At 39.0% G+C, this 27359-nt stretch overlaps 1 protein-coding gene across 1 annotated transcript in view; it reads left to right on the plus strand.

Moving 5' to 3' along the window:
• The window catches only part of LOC113306059, a 50695-nt gene that overhangs the window by 15381 nt on the left and 7955 nt on the right, over positions 1-27359 (plus strand). The window lies entirely within an intron of this gene.

Below are 27359 nucleotides of genomic sequence, written 5' to 3' on the forward strand. Positions count from 1 at the left end.
TCCACTTCATCTCACCGTCAGATTGATCTTTCATCTCCATATCCCACGGCTCAGCGTCGCAGATCATCAAACTCGATACGCCCGCTTAACACCATAGCGACCGAGCACCTACACCCCAAACAAACGCACCCTCCCCATTCTGTCGAACCCATCTCCTCCATCAACCCCCTGCAGAACCACCTTCTTCACCTGCCGCACCACCATCATCACCACCTCTCCCTGACGCCCCCAAATCACTCCACTAATTTCTCCCCAACTCTATTCTACCTAAACCCATCACGTACCATCTCTTAATCATCATTACAACCTCAATTTCTCATCTCTCTGCCTGAAACCCTAGGTGAGAAATTGGTGATATAAATGATGATTAAAGCATCAATTGGAGCTCGAGAAACGAGAAGAAGCAGGAGAAGATTGGGTCGACGAGATGGAGCGAATATCATCAACAGTAGGTAAATCAATTTCACCAAACCCTAGTTCTACTGATTTGGGGGAAAATGGGGGAAAACCTACATATGTGTATTGGGTATAAAGGGGTGTTGGTGTGAAGTGTGTAGAGGACACATATACCTCTCTGGACTAGCCAGTAGAGAAATTGCAACAAAATTTTATTGAAACTTCAAATTTCAATACTTATCAGTGAACAGTAGAATATTGCTTATGTTTTTGTTATCTCAAATGATGTTGATGTGCTTGAATTTTACATTGTTGAATGTGATTGTTTTAAACATGGTTAGCATGAGCTAATCAGCTTCAGGCCAAGGCTCAGTGAAGCCTTGTGCACTGTCAAGTGTAATTGAGCTAGGATAGTTCTTCCCTGCTGTGTTTAGATTGTGCAAATGAGAGATGTCAATGTTCATAGAGCCTGTGATTGGCTGTACTGTCAAAAGACAGCCAATGCTAGGGGTAGACTAGTGAGCAAGTTGGTGTTCTTTCATTTCTAGTTGTATGCTTAGGAATGACATAACTGACCATGTCACTTGATTAGGACACAAGGTGGATCATAAGCCTTGTCTTACCCACACCACTTCTCTTTCAGTCAATTATAATTTCAAGTCCTGTATGCTTGTATTTCAGTTACTTTTTCTTGCCTTTCATTTTCATGCATTGTAGCTATTGTGCACTGAGTCAGTGCACTGAACTCAACCTGCCCTTGGCTTCCAAGCCTTGGTTATTTGCTGCTTCTTCTAGATGTTTTCTTTGCTGCTTACTTTCCAAGCCTTGGTTCATATCAGTTACATGTTTAGCTCACTGCCATAGTGCATTGCACTTTATTAGTCTAGGAAAATTCTCATATGCTCCTCTCCCTGTGGACAAACCCCTACTCACTCTTTTATTACAAATATTGACCTTGTATACTTGCAAGCATTGTGTGCATCTCTAAGAATCACACCAAGTTTTTGGCGCCGCTGCCGGGGAGCTGGCTGCCATATTTTTTGAAGTTTTCAGAGTCTTGCTGTTGTTGGCCCTGCCAAGTTGCTGCTGTTGTGTTGCTTGCTGCCAACTGAAGCTGCCTAGTGCTGCTGCAACTGCAAGTGTTGCTCTGCTGCTGCCAAGCTGAGCTGCTGCCAAGCTTGCTGCTGCTGCTGCTCTGCTGGTGCTGTTGCTGTGCCAAGTTGCTGCCAACTGCTGCCAAGCTGCTCGCTGGCCCTGTGCAACTTCCTCTGAACTGGGCTTGAACCAACTGAGCTGGGCTCAGAACCTTAACTGTTCTTGGGCTTGCAACTTCAGCTGGGCTTGCTGACTGCTGCTCTGCTACACTGCTGCTGCTGGGCTTGGACGTGAGCTGCTAGGACGATCCTAAAGCCCAACTGGGCTTGCAACTAAAAGGGGACTAAAAGCCTATTTTTGGGCTTCCCTCCAAAAACAAGTAAGCCTAACCCATGAGTTAACCCACTTGGGCCTCATTTAAATTCAAATTTGGGCTTGTAATAATTAATTTAATTATTTATTTGGGATTGTAATAATTTTTTTTATTTTCTTTTTTTCTTTTTTTTATATTGGGACTGTATATTTTTTTTTTTTTTTTTTTTTTTTTTTTTTATTTTTTTCTTTTTTCTTTTATGGGCTTGTTTAATTATTATTATTGTTTTTTTTCTTTTATGAGTTGTGCTAATTTATGCTAGGTTTAGTTCAAAATTTTTTCCAAAGCCCAATTTTAAACCAAAAACAAAACCCCTTCTTTAAACCAAAACCCATTCAAAACCAAATCTTCATAACCCTTGTGGGCCAAATTGTTTCCGATTGCTCTGTCTGACCAACATGTTAGTTAAGGTACCTACTAGGACATGATTGTGACCTACAGAGACCAGACAAACAGACTTGTTAGAATTAACCCAGACGAACCTATCGAAATTCTAAGTTCTGAGGGAGACAGTCCAGATCAACCAGAAACAATGGGAACCCCGTACCCTCAAGGATTATATGTACCCAACTAGAGCCAGTCAACCTTCTTGTATTTGCTGCCCGAGGCTAATGGCCATTATGAGCTGAAATCAAGCACAATACAGATGCTTCCTTTTTAGAGGTGTTGAGAATGAAAACCCGTACCACCACGTGAGAGAATTCGAGGAAATTTGTGGAACTCTGCGTTTCACTCAAATGACCGACGAAACCCTGAAGTTAAGGCTTTTTCCTTTCTCCCTGAAAGATAAGGCAAAGGCCTGGCTCTATGCTTTACAGCCTCAATCCATCATGACATGGGATGACCTCATAAAGGAGTTTTTCAAAAAGTTTTTCCCGAACCACAAGACTGCGACAATTCGTCAAAGTCTGAATAGCTTTGTGCAATTAGAAGGTGAGACCTTAGCTAGATACCTGGAGAGATTCAATGAATTATTGCTCCAATGTCCCCATCATGGTTTTGAAAAATGGAGACTTGTGCAAATTTTGTATGAAGGTCTAGATGTGTCCACCCGAACAACGGTTGAGTCGATGTGTAATGGTCTATTCGTAGATAAAACTGCTGACGCGTCTTGGGACTTCTTGATTGAAGTAGCTGAAAAGACGCAACAGTGGGAATCCATCCGTGAAACCAGAAAGACTACATCCGAAGCAAAGGCTTTTAGGATTGAAGCGGATTTTGAGGGTAGAGCAAACATGGCATCAATAGTTAGGAGATTAGAAGAGTTAGAACTACATAAAAATTCAAAACCTTCCACCACTACTCTCCGAGAACATGTCGCTTCGTCTGTTTGTGCTGCTTGTAACGACCCCAACCATCAATTCCAAAATTGTCCAGATTTGCTTGCAGTCCAGGAGTCTAGGCTTGAACAGGCACATGCCATGTTTCAAAAACCAGAGCATAACCCTTATTCACAGACCTACAATCCAGGATGGAGAAACCACCCTAACTTTTCATGGTCAAAAGGACCCACTCAAGGAGGACCATCTCAACCCAATCAGAGCTATCAAAACAATCAGGGATATCAGAACAATCAAGGTTATCAACACCCGAGAACCCTCAACAACAATCAAACTCTCAACAACAATCATATCCTCAACACAATACCGACAAGAGATTATCCACCTAGAGGAAATGTTCCAGAGTTTGATGCAAAGTCAGAAAAATCTAGATCAAAAGATGGATCAAATATGTGAGAGAGAAAAGGGTAAACTTCCGAGCCAACCCCAACAAAATCCAAAGAGGATATTTCAAACAGGCACAACATCCTGCACTGAAACCTCACCTGATCAAATCCATGCCATTACCACCCTCCGAAGTGGTAAAGTCATCGAGAACAACGTGGGCGAACCTAATGATCTGATACAAATTCCACGCTGTCTCCACAACCCCAGAAAACCAAAGAATCTGAGCAAGTTGGAAAATCTGACAATTCTACTGCTGTGAATGTCCCTTTGCCAACTCATCTTCCTGTTGCCATTTCCTCAAAGATTGATCTATCAACAGAAAAGTACCCATTACAATGAGATGTTAGATCTGTTCAAGAGAGTCAACATCAACATTCCTTTTCTTGAAGCAATCAAGCAAATCCCTGCTTATGCCAAATTCCTCAAAGACTTGTGTACTCAAAAGCGCAAGCTCAATGTGCAAAAACGTGCTTTCTTAGCTGAGCAGGTGAGTTCCATCATTCTGAACAAAACTCCACCCAAGTTTAGGGATCCAGGATGTCCAACAATTTCTTGCACTATAGGAGAACACACGGTCAATAAAGCGTTATTAGACCTAGGTGCAAGTGTTAACCTACTGCCATATTCTGTTTATGAGCAGTTAGGTCTTGGGGAGTTGAAACCAACATCTATCACTCTACAACTGGCAGACCGATCTGTCAAGATTCCTCGTGGAGTGGTCGAAGATGTTTTGATCAAGGTTGACAAATTCTATTTTCCCGTAGACTTCATTGTCTTAGACACTCAACCTGTACAAAACCCAGACTGTCACATTCCTGTCATCTTAGGACGTCCTTTCTTGGCTACGTCCAACGCGATCATCAACTGTCGGAATGGAGTGTTAAAACTGTCTTTTGGTAACATGACGGTAGAATTGAATGTGTTCGATATTAGTCAACAACCTGTGAATCTTGATGATGATGATGTGCATGAAGTTAATATGATTGAAGGATTAATGCAAGATTCGTTGACTAACATTCTATCCGTCGACCCCTTTCAAGCATGTATGGAGAACTTTAACCCTGATTCCTATGATGATGCATACTGTAGTGACGTCCTATCTCTGCTCGAATCTGTACCTCAAATGGACGTCACTGAAAGGAAATATGAAGTGGAACCACCCCTACTCTCTGATTCCAAGCTTATTCCATCCATTGTTGAGCCACCCAAGCTTGAATTGAAAACATTGCCTAGTACGTTGAAGTACGCATTCCTAGGTTCTTCTGATACTTTACCTGTCATTATTTCATCATGTTTAGACACGGAACAGGAAAGTAAGCTTTTAGAAGTACTTAAGGAACACAAAGAGGCCTTAGGATGGACCATCTCAGATCTCAAAGGAATTAGTCCCACCATTTGCATGCACCACATTAACCTTGAAGAGAATGCCAAACCATCGAGGGAAATGCAAAGGAGACTTAATCCTAACATGAGAGATGTAGTCAAAGGAGAGATCCTGAAACTACTTGATGCGGGTATCATATACCCAATTCCCGATAGCAAATGGGTTAGTCCCATTCAAGTTGTGCCTAAGAAGTCAGGCATTACTGTTGTTCAGAACGACAAGAATGAATTAGTCCCTACTCGTACAACCACAGGATGGCGAGTATGCATCGACTACAGGAAGTTGAACACAGTAACAAGGAAGGATCACTTCCCGCTCCCTTTCATTGACCAAATGCTAGAACGTGTGTCTGGACACAGTCACTACTGTTTTCTAGATGGCTTTTCCGGTTATAACCAAATTCACATTGCTCCGGAAGATCAGGAAAAAACTACATTCACGTGTCCATTTGGGACGTTTGCTTATAGACGTATGCCCTTCGGGTTGTGTAATGCACCTGCTACTTTTCAGCGTTGCATGATGAGCATTTTTTCTGACATGATAGATAGTTTTCTCGAGATCTTTATGGATGATTTCTCTGTTTTTGGTTCCTCGTTTGACGAATGTTTGAAGCATCTTGCCCTCGTGATATCCAGATGTAAAGAAAAGAACCTTGTTCTAAATTGGGAAAAATGCCATTTTATGGTGAATTCAGGAATAGTTCTAGGACACATCATCTCAGAAAAGGAATTGAAGTGGATAAAGCTAAAGTTGACCTCATTCAACATCTACCACAACCTTGCTCTGTGAAGGAGATCAGATCATTTCTAGGTCATGCTGGTTTTTACCGGCGATTCATCAAAGATTTCAGCAAAATCTCCAGACCTCTGTGCAGTCTTCTCTCCAAAGATGTTGCCTTCAATTTCGATGCTGCTTGTGTGAAGGCATGGGAGGAATTAAAAACCCTTCTCACCACCGCTCCTATAGTCCGACCACCCGATTGGAAGCTTCCGTTCGAACTTATGTGTGATGCCTCTGATTATGCTGTTGGTGCTGTTTTAGGACAGCGAGTTGATAGACTACCATATGTGATATACTATGCTAGCAAAACCCTTAATGATGCCCAACTCAATTATTCAACTACCGAGAAGGAATTGCTTGCCGTCGTTTTCGCATTAGACAAGTTTAGATCTTATCTGATAGGGTCTAAGATCATCATATACACAGACCATGCGGCTTTGAAGTATCTTCTTTCCAAGAAGGATGCTAAAGCTCGCCTTATTCGATGGATACTCTTATTACAGGAATTCGATCTCGAAATCCGTGATAAGAAAGGTTGTGAGAATGTGGTTGCTGATCATTTGTCTAGATTAACTTTAGAGTCTATTGATGAATTGAGCTGATTAGAGAATCATTCCCAGATGAACAGCTGATGTCTATCTCAGACCTTCCTTGGTTTGCTGATATTGTTAACTACCTCGCTACAGGTAGGATGCCCTCACGTTGGTCGAGACAAGACCGCTCTAAATTCCTGGCTGAAGTCAAACATTTCCTTTGGGATGACCCATATTTGTTTAAGTACTGTCCAGACCAAATCATTAGGAGATGTGTCCCCAACACTGAACAGAAAGATGTGATATCTTTCTGTCATGACCAAGCATGTGGAGGCCATTTCAGTGCCAAGAAAACCGCTGCAAAGATCTTGCAGTGTGGATTCTATTGGCCATCATTGTTCAAGGATTGCCATGATTATTGTGTTGCTTGTGAACGCTGTCAAAAGCTAGGAAGCATTTCGAGGAGAAACATGATGCCATTGAACCCCATTTTGATTGTGGAGATTTTTGATGTTTGGGGGATAGACTTCATGGGTCCATTTCCCATGTCTGACAGCAAGTTGTACATCCTAGTCGCAGTTGATTACGTTTCTAAGTGGGTAGAAGCCATAGCAACCAGAACAAATGACCACAAGGTGGTACTTTCATTTCTAAAGGAGAACATTTTCACGTTTTGGTACCCCTAGAGCTATCATCAGTGACGGTGGCTCACATTTCTGCAATAGGCACTTCGAGTTTTTAGTACGCAAGTATGGAATAACTCACAAGGTTGCTACTCCGTATCACCCTCAGACGAGTGGACAAGTAGAAGTTTCTAATAGGGAAATTAAGCACATTCTCGAGAAGACAGTTAACCCGTCTAGGAAAGATTGGTCATTAAGATTGAATGATGCTTTGTGGGCCTATAGAACAGCTTATAAGACACAATTGGCATGTCCCCCTATCGTCTAGTGTATGGAAAGCCGTGCCATCTACCTGTGGAATTAGAACATCGTGCTTATGGGCAATTAAGCAGCTGAACTTTCTCTGGACGAAGCTGGAATTCAACGGAAACTTCAACTCAACGAGTTGGAAGAATTGAGAAATGAGGCTTATGAGTGCCAAGCTTATACAAGCAGAAGATGAAGATGTTTCACGACAAGCGTATTCTACGCAAATCCTTCACTCCTGGTCAGAAAGTCTTGCTGTATGACTCCCGATTACATCTTTTTCCAGGAAAACTGCGTTCCAGATGGAAGGGTCCGTACCTAGTACGCACAGTTTTTCCTCATGGAGCTGTAGAGCTGGAGGATGTCTCCAACAAGAACGTTTTCAAAGTCAACGGGCAGAGATTAAAGCCATTCCTTGAGCCATTTCCACCCGACATTGAAACAACCAACCTGGAGGACCCAGTCTATGTGGACTAAACTGGTCCACTCTTTCCCTAAATAACCAAAAATTTTCCAAATCTTTCCCTAAAAACCAAATGTTTTCCCAACAAAACCAATTTTTTCCAAAAAGTCCAATCCCATCAAAAACCAAAATTTTCTTGTAGATAATGTGTTAGTTAAATTTCCTTTTGTATATATTTGCTCATCCATTGTGACTCCTAATATGATGGATTTTTGCCTTGAATAACGGAGTTTTAATCGAGCTGCCACCGTACAATCGGGTATTCTCTCTCCTTTTACTCTACTCAGCATGTTCCTCTTCGTATATTGTTTTATAATTCTTTCCATATTTTGAAACATTGAGGACAATGTTTAGTTTAGGTTTGGGGGTATAGAGTAGATACCATGATAATTTGCCATAATTGAAAACGAACTCCTTCTTTTTGAAAAAAATTGAAAAATTCCAAAAAAATTGAAAAATCAAAATTCAAAATTAAAAAACTAAAAAAATCATAAAAATGGAGCTCATTTACCTTGAAATGTTGACTCTTGTGCAAATATGTATTTTTATTAGGAGTCTTAGTCTAGATATTTAGGCACCCTGATTCTAGCACAATTCACATAGTGATAAGAAATTTGCACGCGCACGATCTACCAATACATGTATGGCCTCGATCTTCAAGGTGTTGGATAGGAAGTTACGATTGCCAATCACTTTAGAATACTGAACGAAACTGGACTAGCTTGTTCTTTGGTTGGTTGGGATAGAAGGTGGAGGTTACATTAAGAAAAACAACCATCGAATTTAACTGGGTGCATCAAAAAGGGCTACCTCTTGCAAGTGTCATGTAATCTTTTGTTTCCTTTTGTATATGTATCAAAAGTGTTTCCTTGAAAAAAAAAAAAAAAAAAAAAAAAAAAAAAAAAGATGTATATTTCAGAAAAAAAAAAATACCAAAAAAAAAAAAAAAAAAAATACAAAAAAATCAAGTATTGTTCAATTCCATCATCTCTTGTTCCAAAAATAAAAAGAGAGTAGTCAATGTAAATAAGAGTCATGTAAAGAGTTATTTTGTTGTTTTTTGTAATAAGCAAGGAGGGTGTATGCCATTGATGTACAACGCGAGTAATTGTGAAATACCTCCAACTCATTCACAATTCTCGTAAAGTCCGGACAGCTAGCTAGATTTCGACCTCAGTTCTTAGCCTGAGAAACTATCTCTTGGTGATTAGTAGTCATGACTTCAGATCTTTCTTTACACATGTGTAGATACACTTTACACTCTTATCACATGTCTTTTTTTGTTATCAGTGCTAGGATTGTGCCTTCGATAGCTAGATTGACATCTCCATTTTGCTGTGAGCTTAAACTGTTTTGCACATGTCACGTTTGATGGAATCTGAGCTTATATTTTGACCTAGAACTTTGTAGGTACGTTCTAAGCAAACCTTCACGAGACTTCAACTCGTCCACTAGGGACACTTAGTGGTTTAAAAGGCTTAGTGCATACGCTAAATGCATTCGAGAGACCAGCGACAGTGGTATAGTTAGGATTTCCTTAGTTTTGTTTTACTTGAGGACAAGTAAAATTCAGGTTTGGGGGTATTTGATGAGTGCCAAATAATGTATATATTTATCCCTTTTTGTTGGCATTTTAACTCATCTTTTATGCATTAATTCTACATTTTATCCCATATTCTGTATTTTCATTGTTTTCAAGAATAAATATTTTTATTAATTAATTTTGCATTTTTAGGTAATAAATAAAGTTCGGATGAGTCGCGGAGCGAAAAGAGCGGAAAAGTAGTGAAAAGTCGGGAGAAATCACGCAAGGAAGCCGCAAAGAATGGAGCGCACGTCCAAAAAGCTGGAAATGGGCTCAAGAAGAAGAAAGTTGTTCTTAAAGAAGAAGTGGGCTCAAGGTTTTCCAAGCCCAAACTCATTTCCCAAACGCATATTCTATACCCAAAAGCCTAAAACCCAAATCCATACCCGCTTGCGTCTTCAGCCGTCAGATCAGTTCTCAGAAGCATCCGACGGTCGCTCCCTTGCTGTGCATCGAAGTTTGATATCTCCGCCTAACACTACAACACCTAACTCCATCTGGCGTCGTTGATTTTGTTGTATGATATAATCCAGCGGTCGCTACAAGCTTCACTTCATCTCACCGTCCGATTGATCTTTCATCTCCCTATCCCACGGCTCAGCGTCGCAAATCATCAAACTCGATACACTCGCCTCACACCCTAGCGACCGAGCACCTACACCCCAAACAAACGCACCCTCCCCCATTCTGTCGAACCCATCTCCTCCATCAACCCCCTCTGCAGAACCACCTTCTTCACCTGCCGCACCACCATCATCACCACCTCTCCCTGACGCCCCCAAATCACTCCACTAATTTCTCCCCAACTCTATTCTACCTAAACCCATCACGTACCATCTCTTTAATCATCATTTACAACCTCAATTTCTCATCTCTCTGCCTGAAACCCTAGGTGAGAAATTGGTGATATAAATGATGATTAAAGCATCAATTGGAGCTCGAGAGAAACGAGAAGAAGCAGGAGAAGATTGGGTCGACGAGATGGAGCGAATATCTCATCAACAGTAGGTAAATCAATTTCACCAAACCCTAGTTCTACTGATTTTGGGGGAAAATTGGGGGAAAACCCACATATGTGTATTGGGTATAAAGGGGTGTTGGGTGAAGTGTGTAGAGGACACTATATACCTCTCTGGACTAGCCAGTAGAGAAATTGCAACAAAATTTTATTGAACTTCAAATTTCAATACTTATCAGTGAACAGTAGAATATTGCTTATGTGTTTTGTTATCTCAAATGATGTTAATTGTGCTTGAATTTTTACATATGTTGAATGTGATTGTTTTAAACATGGTTAGCATGAGCTAATCAGCTTCAGGCCAAGGCTCAGTGAAGCCTTGTGCACTGTCAAGTGTAATTGAGCTAGGATAGTTCTTCCCTGCTGTGTTTAGATTGTGCAAATGAGAGATGTCAATGTTCATAGAGCCTGTGATTGGTTGTACTGTCAAAAGACAGCCAATGCTAGGGGTAGACTAGTGAGCAAGTTGGTGTTCTTTCATTTCTAGTTGTATGCTTAGGAATGAACATAACCTAGACCATGTCACTTGATTAGGACACAAGGTGGATCATAAGCCTTGGCTTACCCACCACTTCTCTTTCAGTCAATTATAATTTCAAGTCCTGTATGCTTGTATTTCAGTTACTTTTCTTGCCTTTCATTTTCATGCATTTTGTAGCTATTGTGCACTGAAGTCAGTGCACTGAACTCAACCTGCCCTTGGCTTCCAAGCCTTGGTTATTTGCTGCTTCTTTTAGCTGTTTCTTTGCTGCTTTACTTTCCAAGCCTTGGTTCATATCAGTTACATGTTTAGCTCACTGCCATAGTGCATTGCCACTCTTATTAGTCTAGGAAAACTTCTCATATGCTCCTCTCCCTGTGGACAAACCCCTACTCACTCTTTTATTACAAATATTGACCTTGTATACTTGCAAGCATATTGTGTGCATCTCTAAGAATCACACCAGTATCAATAAACGAGCAACACCAGTTCTTGGCAGTGGATGTGATCCGAAGAGACTACATTGTCGTGGAAACAAAATAGGTTGGAAGGAATTGCATGGGCGTCCATGGATGCAAAGGGATTGGTTGGACGCGTAAGCGAGTAAACTATCCACGACCACGAGCTTTGGATAGATGGATCAAAAAGTGGCCACAACTACGAACCTTGGCTGGTTGTGATCACGATCCTTGACAGGGAGGATTGGAGACTTCTGGAGAGAACATTGAAGCGGCTTCTGGAGCGAAACCTTGAAGCGGAGAGGCTTCTGGAGAGAATGTTGAGGCGACTACTTCTGAGTTGTGGTCATGTCCGTCTGAGTCTTAGCAAGAACTTCTTGTCTCTCCCTCAAATCGATAATGGTAATGGGAAAGATTGATTTCCTCTGGCTCCTCCAGCCTCGCGTCCTTACGAAGAAGTGGTGGCAGCCTTGGTAATGATTGGAGGCGTCATGCTCGAAGAAATATTAGGAGTAGCGGCGGCTCTGGCTTTGGTAATAAGAGGCAACACATTAGAGGGGATGCTTCTGGTGTTGTTGGTGTCGGCTGTATAGGATGTAACGCCATGGTATTGGTCATTCCCTTTTTGCTCTCGTTCGATACGGCCACATACTCTATTCTCTTATGGGTCTCTCCAAAAAAATGAATTTTCAGGTTACAAATCCAAGTTTATTGTGTGATGCATTTCTGGCCGCGAGAAGTCCCTAGTCGTCCTTTATTGTCTGTGTAACATCTTTATGCTGATCCGCGAAAAGACGGAGGATCTCCAGTCCCCGGGCGCAATTCTCCTGAATCTATATTTTTTTGGACGATGCGCTTCAGAGCATTGCATTCACTGGTAGGATGATTGACGAACCTGTGTTAATGGCAATACTTGGGATTTGCCATTTGTTCTTCAGTTGGTAGGCGCCTAACAGGCGGTAGTTTGATGGCATCGTCTTGAATCCATACTTCCAGGAGTTTGATTACTTTCTCGATCGGGAACCGGAAGTTTGGAGCAGCATATCCAGTTTCTTTTTTTTGCACAGGAACCTTAGCCGCGACCTTCTGGAGTGAAGCCATTTGATGCGCTGGTGCCACACGTTTGGGTTGTTGTTCCGTTGCTGAAGTTTTTCTCTTTCTTCCTTCATTAGCGATTGATTGGAGGCTGGATATTTTATTAGAAAGACACCTGCTTTCCTGAACGTCTTTACGAGCTTCTTCATTCTGGAACGGTTCTGGTCGACTGAGTAAAGTAGCAGCGGATCTCTTAGCAGCTTCTGATGCAATATGGGAAACATATTTTTATCTACAAAGCATGATATCTTTGGATAATGAAATCACCTCTTCATTGCATGGAATCTGATGAGAACGTAATAAATCCCACGAGTCTTCTTTCTGATCTTGAGGAAACATCTTTTTATCTTCATGAGCAGACAAGTTAGCTTGGTGGATACCTTTCCATTCAGTGTGACCATAGGCTTCATCCTCCTCACTAGGAGTAGGAATATGAATCTTGGAAAAAGGACTACCACCATCATCATTTATCCAAAATGAATGGTTGATAGCGTTTCCTATAGAATGAATATGCGTTGGTTCCTTTGACAGTTGATCCGTGAGCACTTTCAAAAGCGTAAATACTTCGTTCTGCGTCTTGACAATAGTAGCTTGATTCTCGACAATATCATTCAGGATTTTCGCCAAGTCATGAATAGTTGTTAAATGTCGAGACTCCATAGCCTCGACAATGGTTTTGAATGAAAGAATGGATTCATGGATAACATGTGGAGTATTTTCGGTGCTAGGAGAAGTAAAATTGGGATTGAGGGTTTCTGAATCATTCCTAAGATCAACCATCTTGAGAAATTTAGGAAATTGAAAATAGGTTTAAATTTGTCCTAAGACCAATTGGGATGAAAATGAAATTAGGAATTGAATTTGCAACCGAGAGATTTAGTCTCCCATTGTGGTCGCTAATTGTTTGGGGTACATTATTTATATGTCCCTACTTTTGACACCCAATAAATATATCCTTATACAACAATAAATTTGTCCCTACTTTTTAATAACCTTATCCATTTAAAATTAGATTACTTTAATACCCACACCTATATAATATTTTTCTTTATTTCAAAATGGAACAAATTTCTTCCTCTACCACTTCACCACCACCACTAGCACCACCAACAACAACATTCAACTACCATTCCACCACCACCCTTCAACAACCACCACCTACCAACTGCCACCACCACCACGCTCCAGTCCTCCACCACCACTAGTTCGTTGTCGCCACCACCACTAGTTCGTCGCCTCCACCGCTGCCGCCACTATTGGTTCAGATATTTTTGTATCAGTAGCAGTAGTTAATCCAAATAAAAATAGAACCAACAGTAGAAGTTGATCCAGTTTAGGGGATCAACAACGATAGTCTATCCAAAAAAAAAGGATCAACAGTAGAAGTTGATCCAATTTAGTGGATCAACAATGGTATTTTATCCACTAAATTGGATCAACAATAAAAGTTGATCCATGTAAATAGAGTGAACTTGGCGTGAGTCGAACACGCATCATCTGACATGGAGTCATTCATGCTACCATTGCACCACAAGTTCAACATTGGAAGAAATTTACATGATTTAAACTACAAAGCATGATTTAAACCACAAGCATGATTATACTTATCCAAAGAAATATTGTCAACAATAGGAGTTGAAAGGATCAACAACAGTAGTTGATCCATAAAAAATTGGGTCAACAAAAGGAGTTGATCCTCTAAATGGATCAACAACCATAGTTGATCCCATAAAAAATTGGGTCAACAACAAGAGTTGATCCCATAAAATGGATCAACAACAACAATTAATCCCATAAAAACATAAACACCATTCAAAGCAACATTTATCATTGCCCTAACATCCACCACCACTGCCGCAAAACACAAATAACCAACACTACAACTATACCTTCCACCACCATCAAAAACATCCAACACAAATATAATTATAATACTGTCATTACCACCAACCTAAAAAAAGGCGTCAACAACGATAGTTGATCCCATTTAGGGGATCAACAACAGTAGTTGATCCAATAAAAATTGGGTCAACAATAGGAGTTGATCCAATAAACGGGATCAACAATAGTAGTTGATCCAATAAAAACTGAACTAAGTAGGTTACTAAAAGCACAATTGCTATACCTGGAACACCATCAACATATTGAACTCGATCTCGAACACAGATTCAAACCTCCATTAAAATAGCACTAATAGTTCCCATCACCAATTGTGACCCAAATCAAACAGAAACTTCATCTTTTTTGATGATCTAACTCGATCTCAATCTTAATTTCATCTTAGGAACCCTAATTTCACATTTCGTTCTTCAATCTCTCAGTTTAGATTTCACAACAGCATAACATATTAACCTTAATAGATCTGTTGATAGTGGTTGCGGAGGTAACAGAGGTGATGGTGCTGGTTTTGGTGGAGGAACTCGAGATAATGATGATTCTTTGATAATCTAACTCGATCTCGATCTTAATTTCATCTCAGGAACCCTAATTTCACCTTTTGTTCTTCAATCTCTCAGTTTAAATTTAACAGCAGCAGAACATATTGACCTTAATAAATCTGTTGATAGTGGTGGCGGAGGTAACAGAGGTGGTGGTGCTGGTTGCAGTGGAGGCGATCAAGATGGTGGTGGTGATGGAAACGATGAAGATGGTGGTGGAGACGGAGATGAAGATGGTGGTGAGCTCGATCATTTTTCTCCGGATGAGAAATAAAGAAGAAGAAAAGAAGCAGAAATTGGGTATATTTGGAAGTCCCTAAATTGTTGATGGGCCCATGATGGGCTTATAGATAAAGAGAGACATAATTATTATGTGATAAGGATATTTGTATAGACCATCAAAAGTAGGGACAATAATTCAATTACCACAATTTTTTGTGGGTGAAAACTGCTTCTACCGGTTTTGGTAATTTTGTGTGTGTGGATGAGAAACGAGTCTACACCCTAAACAATGCACTGCACGGGAGTACTTTTGATTTGAGAGATCAATCTGTACAATCCTGGCTAAACCAAGAAATGGTCGTTCCAGGCTTGCTACGGTCACAAAGTGAAGGAGAAGGGTTGGTCTTAGGGAGGGAAACGAAGAAAGTGTTGAGATCAGAATCGTTGATTCTGAAGGTGTGGTTGTTTATGACTTGTATCAGAAAGTAGAACTGTCTAGCAGAATGGAAAGCTATCAGGTGATTTCTTGATACTGTGTTGTTCTCCGACCCAAAACTTGTTGTCTGGTGGAAATAGGTGAAACCTATTTTTACAAGTCGTAATAAAACGTGTCTGGTCTCGTAGGAAGCGGAAACGATTGAGTGATGCAAGAGTGGAGTAACGTGTAACGTCAGAATTTATGCTTCCATGATGAAGGAAGTGGATCCATTTACATCATTACTTCTTCCCATTACTAACCGCCCTGCTTCATGACACTCTCTTGTAACGGACGTATTGCACGCTGCATGTTGTAAACCGCCAGACCAATACCCTGATGAGTATCCCCCAGTTTGTGACATGTTTGATGTCTCGGGTGTTTTTGTGGAAAACATGTAGCACTTTGCTACGTGTGGAAAGTCAAAGTCAATGGACTTGTCGCAGTAAAATAGCATGTAATGCTATTTGGCTCGTTTTGGCTGGTCGCCTAAAACTGGCCACAGGCCTGTCAGTTCAGTCGCAAACTTGGACGGTCGAGATTATATCTCGTGAGGAAGGGTAGCCGTTGATTATGGCTACCTTTTTTTGGCGCCTGATAATGGTACAGTGGCGACTTTAGTGCATGCCAGTAGTACTGCGGCATGGTTGGCATAGTTCATGCATGCCAGTGGCACGGTGGTGCGACTGACGTTTGGCATATCCATGGCCGCTGGATTTTGGCGGCTGGTCGCCTAAAACTTGCCACAATTCTGTCAGTTCGGCGGAGAACTTGGATGGCTGAGATTGCATCTCATGAGGAAGGGTATCCGTTGATTATGGCTACCTTCTGTTGGTGCCTGATAATGGCATAGTGGCGCCTTTGGCGCATGCCAGTGGCACTGCGGCATGGCTGACATAGTTCATGCATGTCGGTGGCACGGTGGAATGGCTGGCATAGTTTGTGCATGCCAGCGACATGATGGTGTAAGTGGCGCTTGGCGTAGTCGTGGCCACTAAATTTTTGGCACGTTGGTGTTAGACTCGAATGTGGTGTGGCAACATCAGTTTCAGTTGCCACATCGATCCCAATGTTCTGTGGAACATTGTTTGGCTCGGTTGGCGTAACAACTTTGCCTAAATTAGGGTTTGGCATGCCGAACCCCTAATTAGCGCATATGACACGCGGTATGTGGCCGTGGCACAGCGGCATTTCATGTAAACGGTACCAGATCCATGCCAAAAGAACCATAGTCAGGCCTTTATGTGAAAATGGCCACATGAGTCAATATTTCCACGAGTGGCATGTTGTGATGCCTTTATTAGGGTTTCCACGGCTCGTGGCATGTTGTGGGCCTGGAGTGGCGTAGTTTGTGCCACGAGTAGAAATTAGGGTTTCATCCACCGCCACTAGAGCATGGTCGTGCTTCTGGTTAGGACAACCAAATTGAAGTCTGTTGCGGCGTTGGTCATGAACAAAAAGTGGGTTGGCACGTAGGTGCGCTATTTATGGCGCGTTGGCACGTTTGGCGTGTTTTGGCATGCCGCTTTGGCATGTGCGCTCGACATGCTCGTTTGGCATGTTGGCGCGGTTTTGGGAAGCCAATTTGGCATGGCGACCACTTGACGCAATTCCCACCTCTTTTAATGTTGTGGCAGGTTTAGAGCAACCTGATTAGTCAATAAAAGTGGGGGGTCGGCCAAGCATGGGCGTGGCTACCCTTTTGGCGCGCGTGGAGGGTTTAATGCGACCTGATTGGTCGATGGGGAATAGGGCCGACAAGTATGGGCCCAGCCACAGTTCATGGGAGTGTGGCAGGTTTAATGCGACCTGATTGGTCGATAAAGGAATAAGGGTCGGTTGGGTAGCATGGGCGTGGCCAAGAGGCGCCAGCTAGCCTATGGCATGGCCACGCTTCCATCGTTGTTGATCCTACTTCGCGGCTCTGTTTATTCTTTGCTTTATGACTGAGTATTTTGTGCAAGGGCCTTAACCTTGGTACTTGGAGGTCCGTGCTTGCGAGTGAACACAAATCCGTCATGCCATACCAATATTAAGGGTTCTGCCAGGTAACATAAGTACAAGAAAAGTACTCAACAGGCTCCGGCATTTGTGAGTAATGCAGCTAGGAGCTTATACACTCATTAAGTTATATACTAGTGGAAAATTCATCTAGGATCTTGAGTTTCAATATAATACGAAGAGAGACATAGGTACTCATCAGATTTTGATATATTCTCCAAATTCCCTACGGAATATAGACATATCAATGTCTACTACTTCTGATGTCGGGTCAGGTAGATAGATTTTTTACAAATTTAGCCCTGAACTAAAAACCACCATCAACATTAAGTCCCCTGCTTAGCTCGTAACAGTGGCATTGTTGCGGGGTAAGCATAAGATGGTGACATACAAGGATAAAAATCAAAAGGGTAAGCATAAGATGGTACCCAAATATACCTCAAGCTAAAAATTTTCCTACCTATAAGTTCTTTCTCTGAAAGTGATTGTCTATGGACTCAGTCGAGACAATGTAACTAATCGGTTCACACTTCGTGCGATCGTCTATGGATACGAGATTGAGACAATACAACAACGAAGTACGTTTACTTGATAAAAAGGTTCGGACTTAACCAAACACAATAGGATTGCTTATCAAGTAAATAGGAATTAAAGTTTGTGTAATTTACTTTAATTATAATATAAAGATTATAATGCGGAAATATAAAGTAAATGACACAGCAAGATATTGTTAACGAGGAAACCGCAAATGCAGAAAAACCCTGGGACCTTGTCCATAATTTAATACTCTCAGGATTAAGCCGCTACACAAAATTAAAACAACTTCGTATAGTTGAGACCAAGCAACTAAACCTATAGTTCACCTAGTTCTGTCTGTATTCCCACGCCTCCAACTTATGAATAAGTCACGTACTTGGAACAATTCCTTTGGTTCGTATTCCAAACAGTAAAGGAACAACAAATATGTTTGGTATTAACTCTATTCAACCAAGTGATGTGAGTCAGACAAAGGCTCTTCTTGTTTATCTTAACATAAACTCCTTCGTCAGGTTCTTAGATTTATCTTATGTTCAATCACGAAAGTTAATTGTTAAGATTTTGCAATCAATACTTTTAATCACCAAGAATTGTATTGATGCCGATCTACACAACTAATCAATCCAATCTACCACAAGGATAAACCGATTATAGATGGATCCTATTATATCAAAACAAGTATTGTGCACACCAAAGATTATGATCCCCAAATCAAAAATCTTCAATATCTTCTTTTTCTTCAAATCTTCTTAGATCTTCAATAAACACCTGCACACAACAACTTGAATATCTTGTGATCAATCACGCACAGAACGAAGTCTGTTAACAATGGATTATCACAAGATCGTCTTTAGAACTAACAACAGTCTAAAGATCCCAGCCTAAACTTCGATCTAGTTTGAGTGAATCTTATATCAGAAGAGAAGATTCTCAATCATAAACAAACTAGGTGCAATCAAAGTTCAACTACCGTTAGTCAATCAAACCAATCGAAACCACAAGATAAACCGTAATTATCTAGTTTCCCACTAACGGTACCCGTAGAGCTTCTCAATCCCAAAGAAGACTTTAAACTGAGCGGCCGTAAGAGATTTTGCCTAATTAGGTTACTCTCCTCTCCGAATAGGCGGCTACACCAGTAACACCACAACCGAGGAAGTTTGCTGTCACGAAGGATTAGTTTGTTAGAAATGCAAACTTCAAGTATTTATAGACAAGGAAGTTTGGACACCAAGGATTTTCCAAAACCGAAAATATTCTCAAAGATATTCAATATATTCCAAGTTCGGTTTCCATAATTCCTGGAAATGCTCTATCCAAAATAATGACCGAAAATCTCTTTGGAAAATCTCAACTAGTAAATGCACATTACTAATTCTCATTTTCCTAAAATAAAATTAACAACCTTAATTAAAAGATTCTTAACTTATTTACATTTTGATCCTGGGATTTTCTTCCTGTAGCTATTAAAGAATAACTTTGAACAATAAAAGATAAACATTACTGCACGTGTTCAAAGTATGTCGACATCCTTATTTTGTAAGTCCTCTTTCATACTTACAACCTTGAAACCGATTTGCCACACTTCCGAAAAAGTTTAGAATTGGTTCATCTAACTCTCAAGAACTATGTGATTGATCAAGAAAACTCAATCACAAATCATGGGTTTAACGGTTCTAGCAAAACAAGTTTTGTTTCTACCTCTATGTGAGTATTGTGCATAGTCACACTAGATTTCCAAAATTCGATTGAGTAGGTACTAGGATCGGTTCCCCACATATATATGGTATCTAACTCATATGTGTTGCACCTGTCCATATAAGATCGGTTCCCCTTTCTGCTACAAACTTGATGCACCTCATACAAGGATCGATTCCCCTTTGTGATGTGTTGCACCTCTTCATAGGATCGGTTCCCCTTTACCCAGATTCGGTTCAACAAATCACAAACTCGATCATACCATCTCAGGTGTTTACTTAAGATCGATTTCACTAATAAAAGTCATACCAATACATAAGTCAGGCCTTTGTGAATAGTTTTACCAATAACACAAACAACTCGTGAGAGGTTATACTAAATCACACATATTTGATGTTCACAAGACATGCAATGAATAACAATCCCAATAACACCTGGCGATTTCATTTTCGATTCATAAACAAGTTTATGAACTTACTTCCTTAAAACACATGTAAAACATTGTTTCCTAGGATGAAATCCGCACCTCAAGGTAGCATTTATACGATTATGTCGATGTCTTATCTGCAAAGTTCAATGGTTAATCAATAAACTTCATATTGTGTTCCTTAATATTATGTCTATCTAGAGTGTTCATGCTTCGCAGTTTCGTTTTCAATATGCACGACTTGAAAGATATGTTAGGTAATGAAACAGTTCAAGTCAAATATCACTAACCTCAAGTGGAAGGATGATGTTATCGTTGTAGCTTCTTACTTCTACACTTCTTCAAGTCTTCGCAATACTTGTAATGTCTCATATCCTAATACTTTTAATCTAACCTACACGAAGTTGACTCTAGTACATAATCATGCGACTCTTAAAATGAGTTTTGATTCACTAAAATATAATAACCAAACTTGACATACCAAAGCTTGGTGGGTTCAACCGAGCAATGCTCTGAAAATCTCCCCCTTTGTCAATTTTAGTGACAAAACTCTTATAATCATATGGATAAACAAATTACAAGAATTCATTACACATACGCTTGATTCCTAGATTCAACAACACAATAACCTGCATTCATTCAATCCTTAAATGCTGCTGTTGACATTATAATTACAAAGCTAACACTCCCCCTAAAGGCGAGATAGGTATATTTCATCAATCCCCACGTCTTTGTTATACCAATTAATATGATATGCTACTCCCCCTTAGTCTATGCTTTCACTCTTTCGTTAGATAAACGTTAAAGCACAAATGTTCTTTTCCTTAGTGATACCAATCAATATAAAATCAATACCAGTATCACTTGTTTACCCCATATATTTTCCCCCTTTTTGTCACAAAATGACAAAGAAACGAAAAATTAAAGGACAACACAAAAAGAATCTTACAAATCTCAAAATAGACTTGCAAATCTATAGAGTTAAGCACGAGGGTTCCGCACACCATTTTTGATAACCAATATCAAAACCGAAACTACAAAGTAATTTGTTTTGATATGTTATCAAGGAAACAATTTCCCGAAGCAATTTTCCCAATTTAGTTTAGCAAACCAAAAATCAACTAAGCAACTTAGTCCTTTTGCTAAACCGATTGTACAAATACAATCGCTTCATTCGATAAGACCAAAATAAAGATAATTGTATTTCTCTCATCAGGTTCTAATTATCCATATAACTTAGACCTTTAAGTTTTAAACAAGACAATTACTAGGTTAGTTAACTAGCATTTCTTGTTAAGGCATTCGATTAGACTTGAATAACCGAAACCTCCACTTTGATAAGTTTAACTAAGATAAACTTAGCTTCTCTTATTCATAATCGAATTGGACTAAACAATCCATCCCGTAAATCTTTTCTTTCGTTAAGCCATAAATAATTCATAAAAACCAATTAAATCAACTTGCAAAATTATTCACCTCAACCGGAAGCAATTGAATCAACATAAGCATTAAAACACCACAATTGCACCGAAATTTTGTAAGCCAAAACAACTGATACCACACAATAAAGCAAGATAACAATAGTTTTTCTTAACCAGAACCAGTTGAATCACACACACATCCATACACACATAATGGAGTAAAACATCAATTGTACCGGAATTTTCTTAAGCAAAAGCAAAATATATATGAAATAAAAATCAGGCTTTTCTTTAACAGGAAAATAATTAACTAACAATGTTGTTACCTCAAATTTCGCATCCAGTTTGCATCTTCTTCCAGGGAGAATTGATATCAAAATATCATTATGTTGTCATCCTTATGCAAAACAAAATAATAACAACAACCAACCTTTACCAGAGAAAGGTTGAAAACCGGTTTTAACAATTGCAAGCAACAGTTGAAAACCGTCGAAACACATATGCTTTTATGCTAAACCAGAACCGATTCAACATATTGTGACTTTTTCACATATTGTTTCTACCATAACCCCTCATGATCCTTTGATAAATCCTACCAACATGGGATATAACTTAATCCTGCTAAATCAAAAAGTCACCCAAACCATAAGGGTTCACAACATTATGAGATCGAATTATCAAGGTAATAAAACCTAAATCAAACATCCCATAAACCTCCATAGCAATAATAAAGCATTCAAGCACAGGCTATGTAAATCAAAACCATCATAAGAAAAATTATAAATCAAATAATTTTATTCATAATAGTTTTATTCATAATAGACTTAATATAATCATTGAAAGAAATCAAAAATTGATGTATATTTTCCTTGATTAAGTATTACAGTAAATAACTTAATCTCTAGTGGTGCTCTCATTATTTACTGATGATTCCTCGGTGTTTTGATTATTGAGTATTCTTTTCTCTTTCAGATGATTGAGTCTTTGTTTCAGAAGATTCAATTCCACAATCGATTTCAATAGGATTGACTCAAGCAGTTTTTCATTCAACACTGCAGTTCCAAAAGATCACGAGCGACTTCAAAATCTCCCATTAACATAAGCATAAGCTCAAAATAAATATGATTTTTTTTTATGTTCGTTTGAGAAGTAGCCTTTGATCTCAACTGGAAAGGTCTCAAGTTTTCGAAGTTGAGATTCAATGTCAATAGTATTTTCACCCATCTTTTACCCTGGATATAAGAAGGATCGGTCCTATAGAGGATTTATATAATAACCCAAACTTGGTTATCAAGATTGTAATACTAATCACGGTAGTTTTTATTTGTGAAAATATTAAATTTCGGAAACATCATAGAGTTTTTTCCGAACCAGTATAAACTAGAAGGTATGAAAATATTTTTCCCAACTTTTCTCATGGACTTTCCAAGGATCAGAAGTATTTTCCTAAAAAAATAGAATTCCAAGTATAGAAAAATACTTTAGATATTAAAGAGTATAATATTATACAATCTTCATGTTTTTGTGCTACTTTTTAAAGAACTTCCTTTTTTATTTGAATTGAGCACATCTAGGGAAATTCCACAGACCAACATCAGTTGTTGGAGTGAGCTAGTGATAGCTTAGATTTTATGGAACATGATCCATCTTGATATTTTTGAATATCTATCCTTTCGGGATTCTTCCAAGAATAAACTTCTTTCACTGTGTCATAGTTGGAGTGATCTGATTTAACAGAAGGATCAGATCGATGATCAACCTTATAAGCGTGACTTGAAGTTTTTTGAGTTGCCAAACCAGAACTCTTATATCGACCCAGGAATTCCTTGGAATATGACATCACCATTTGATGAGATTGTTTCCTGGATTCTATTTTAGACACTTGATCAACAACAAAGCAGCATGATCTGAAATAATTTGTTTTTGTATTCAAGAGTTGATCTTTTTCTCTGTTTAAGAGATAATCATCATTGGATGATGTTGACCGGATACTAGTCAGAGGATTATCCCTTAAAGCACATCTGTCTTGATTCTTGTAGGTTGTTAGGCTATTAGAATCATGATGTATTATATTAGTTAAGAGATTTTGTAGATTAGAATCGCATATCCTTGTTTTAACTAATATACTCCTTTTGGCTTGAACAACATCAAGTTCTTTAGATTCAGCATTTTCATGAATCAATGATTCTCTGACGAGCTTTTCGGTAGATGGATAATATACATTATCCTTTAGATTATATTTTTCAGCAAGCGTTATGAAAAATTTAATCTCATTACAGTCTTCTGAATCTGACTTGTTTGTCACAAGTATTTATTTCCTTATTAACTTATCATGGTTAATATTTCCTGAGATGTGTTCCACCAGATAACTAACAGTGCTGAGTTGTTTATCAGATTTTGAAAACAAACATCCTTTCTGAAGTATATCACCTTCTTGCTCTACGTTAACTGAATCATCCATTGGATTCAATTTCTTATAGTTTGGATCGCACCAAACACAGATTGTTTGATATTTTCGTGTTTGCCTGCTCTGATACCAATTGAAAAGGCGAGGGTACCCAAATATACCTCAAGCTGAAACTTTTCCTACCTACAAGTCATTTCTCCGAAAGTGATTGCCTATTGACTGAGTCGAGACAATGCAACTAATTGGTTCACACTTCGTATGATCGTCTATGGATACGATATCGAGACAATACAACAACGAAGTATGTTTACTTGATAAAAAGGTTCAGACTTAACCAAAATAGGATTGCTTATCAAGTAAATAGGAATTAACGTTTGTGTAATTTACTTTAATTATAATAAAACAATTATAATGTGGAAATATAAAGTAAATGACACAACAAGATTTTGTTAACGAGGAAACCGCAAACGCAGAAAAACCCCGGGACCTTGTCCAGAATTGAATACTCTCAGGATTAAGCCGCTACACAAACTTAAACCAACTTTGTATAGTTGAGACCAAGCAACTAAACCTATAGTTCACCTAGTTCCGTCTGTATTCCCACGCCTCCAGCTTATGAATAAGTCACGTTCTTGGAACAATTCCTTTGGTCCGTATTCCAAAAAGTAAAGGAACAACAAATCTGTTTGGTATCAACTCTATTCAACCAAGTGATGTGAGTCAGACAAAGGCTCTTCTTGTTTATCTTAACATAAACTCCTTCGTCGAGTTCTTAGATCTATCTTATGTTCAATCACCAAAGGTAATTGTTAAGATTTTGCAATCAATACTTTTAATCACCAAGAATTGTATTGATGTCGATCTACACAACTAATCAATCCAATCTACCACAAGGATAAACCGATTATAGTTGGATCCTCTTACACCGAAACAAGTATTGTGCACACCAAAGATTATGAACCCCAAATTATAAATCTTCAATATCTTCTTTGTATTCAAATCTTCTTAGATATTCAATAAACACCTGCACACAACAACTTGAATCTCTTGTGATCAATCACGCACAGACTGGAGTCTGTTAACAATGGATTATCACAAGATCGTCTTTAGAACTAAAAACAGTCTAAAGATCTCTGTCGAAACTTCGATCTAGTTTGAGTGAATTTTATACAAGGAGAGAAGATTCTCAAGCATAAACAAACAAGGTGCAGCCAAAGTTCAACCACCGTTAGTCAATCAAATCAATCGAAAACACAAGATAAGCCGAAATTATCTAGTGTCCCACCAACGGTACAAGTAGAGATTCTCAAGCCCAAAGAAGACTTTGAACCGAGCGGCCATAAGAGATTTCGCCTAATTAGGTTACTCTTCTCTCCGAATAGGCGGCTACACCAGTAACAACACAACCGAGTAAGTTTGCTGTCACGAATGATTAGTTTGCTAGAAATGCAAACTTCAAGTATTTATAGACAAGGAAGTTTGGACACCAAGGAATTTCCAAAACCAAAAATATTCTCAAAGATATTCAATATATTCCAAATTCAGTTTCCATAATTCCTGGAAATGCTCTGTCCAAAATAATGACCGAAAACCTCTTTGGAAAATCTGAACTAGTAAATGCACATTACTAATTCTCAGTCTCCTAAATAAAATTAACAACCTTAATAAAAATATTCTTAACTTATTTACATTTCGATCCTGGGATTTTCTTCCCGTAGCTATTAAGGAATAACTTTGAACAATAAAAGATAAACATTATTGTACGTGTTCAAAGTATGTCGACATCCTTATTGTAAGTCCTCTTTCATACTTACAACCTTGAAACCGATTTCCCACACTTCCAAACAGGTTTAGAATTTGTTCATCTGACTTTCAAGAACTATGTGATTGATCAAGAACACTCAATCACAAATCATGGGTTTAATGATTCTACCAAAACAAGTTTCGGTTCTACCTCTATGTGAGTACTGTGCATAGTCACAATAGTTTTCTGAAATTCGGTTGACTAGGTACTAAGATCGGTTCCCCACATATATATATGGTATCTAACTCATATGTGTTGTACATGTCCATAGGATCGGTTCCCCTTTCTGCTACAAACTTGCTGCACCTCATACAAGGATCGATTCCCCTTTGTGATGTGTTGCACCTCTTCATAGGATAGGTTCCCTTTTACCCAGATTCGGTTCAACAAATCACAAACTCGATCATACCATCTCAGGTGATTACTTAAGATCGGTTTCACTAATAAAAAGTCATACCAATACATAAGTCAGGCCTTTGTGAATAGTTTTACCAAGAACACAAACAAGTCGTGAGCGGTTATACTAAATCACACATATTGGATGTTCACATGATATGCAATGAATAATAATCCGAATAATGCCTGGCGATTTGCTTTTCGATTCATAAGCAAGTTTACGAACTTACTTCCTTAAAACACATGTAAAACATTGTTTCCTATGATGAAATCCTCACCTCATACCCATACATAATCACGATAGCATTTAAACGATTATGTCGATGTCTTATCTGCAAAGTTCAATGGTTAAGCAATTAACTTCATATTGTATTCCTTAATACTATGTCTGTCTATCTAGAGTGTTCATGCTTCGCAGTTTCGTTTTCAATATGCACGACTTGATAGATACGTTAGGGAATGAAACAGTTCAAGTCAAATATCACTAACCTCAAGTGGAAGGATGATGTTGTCGTTGTAGCTTCTTACTTCTTCACTTCTTCAAGTCTTCCCAATACTTGTAATGTCTCATATCCTAATACTTTCAAGCTAACCTATACGAAGTTGACTCTAGTACATAATCAAGCGACTCTTAAAATGAGTTTTGATTCACTAAAATACGACAACCAAACTTGACATACCAACGCTTGGTGGGTTCAACCGAGCAATGCTCTAACACTCACCCATCATCACTCATCAATATTGTCTTCATCAAGGACCACCACTTCTAGTTCTGGTTCCTCAAGTGAAAGATTTTCAATCTTAAGTTCTCCCACATCGTCTAGTGGATCAAATGCATCTCCACTGATATCCCACAGTTTACTTTCTCCTTTCGTATATAAAAATAGATTGATTTCTTTTAGAAATTTATCTTATATTATAGGAAGTATCCCCTCTTTAGAATATCCGAGAGGTATCCCAAAGCATCCCCTACCCTTTTCATAATTAGTAAAAAGGGATACTTTAAATGAAATATCTGATACGTATTCCCAAATATCTAATATTGATACGGCATGATACGTCACCGATTTTGAAGTATGCGTGCTTTATAGCTCTGGACTATAACCCGTAGTCATCGAGAGATGCCCATTGAGCTTTTTTGTTTTTTGTTTTCTCTTCTTCTTGGTTTGGAAGCAAAACCCATTTGACTGATCATGCCCTCATGCTAATGTTTTAT

The sequence above is a fragment of the Papaver somniferum genome, chromosome 8, assembly GCF_003573695.1.
Source record: "Papaver somniferum cultivar HN1 chromosome 8, ASM357369v1, whole genome shotgun sequence".
NCBI classification, from domain to species: Eukaryota; Viridiplantae; Streptophyta; class Magnoliopsida; order Ranunculales; family Papaveraceae; genus Papaver; species Papaver somniferum.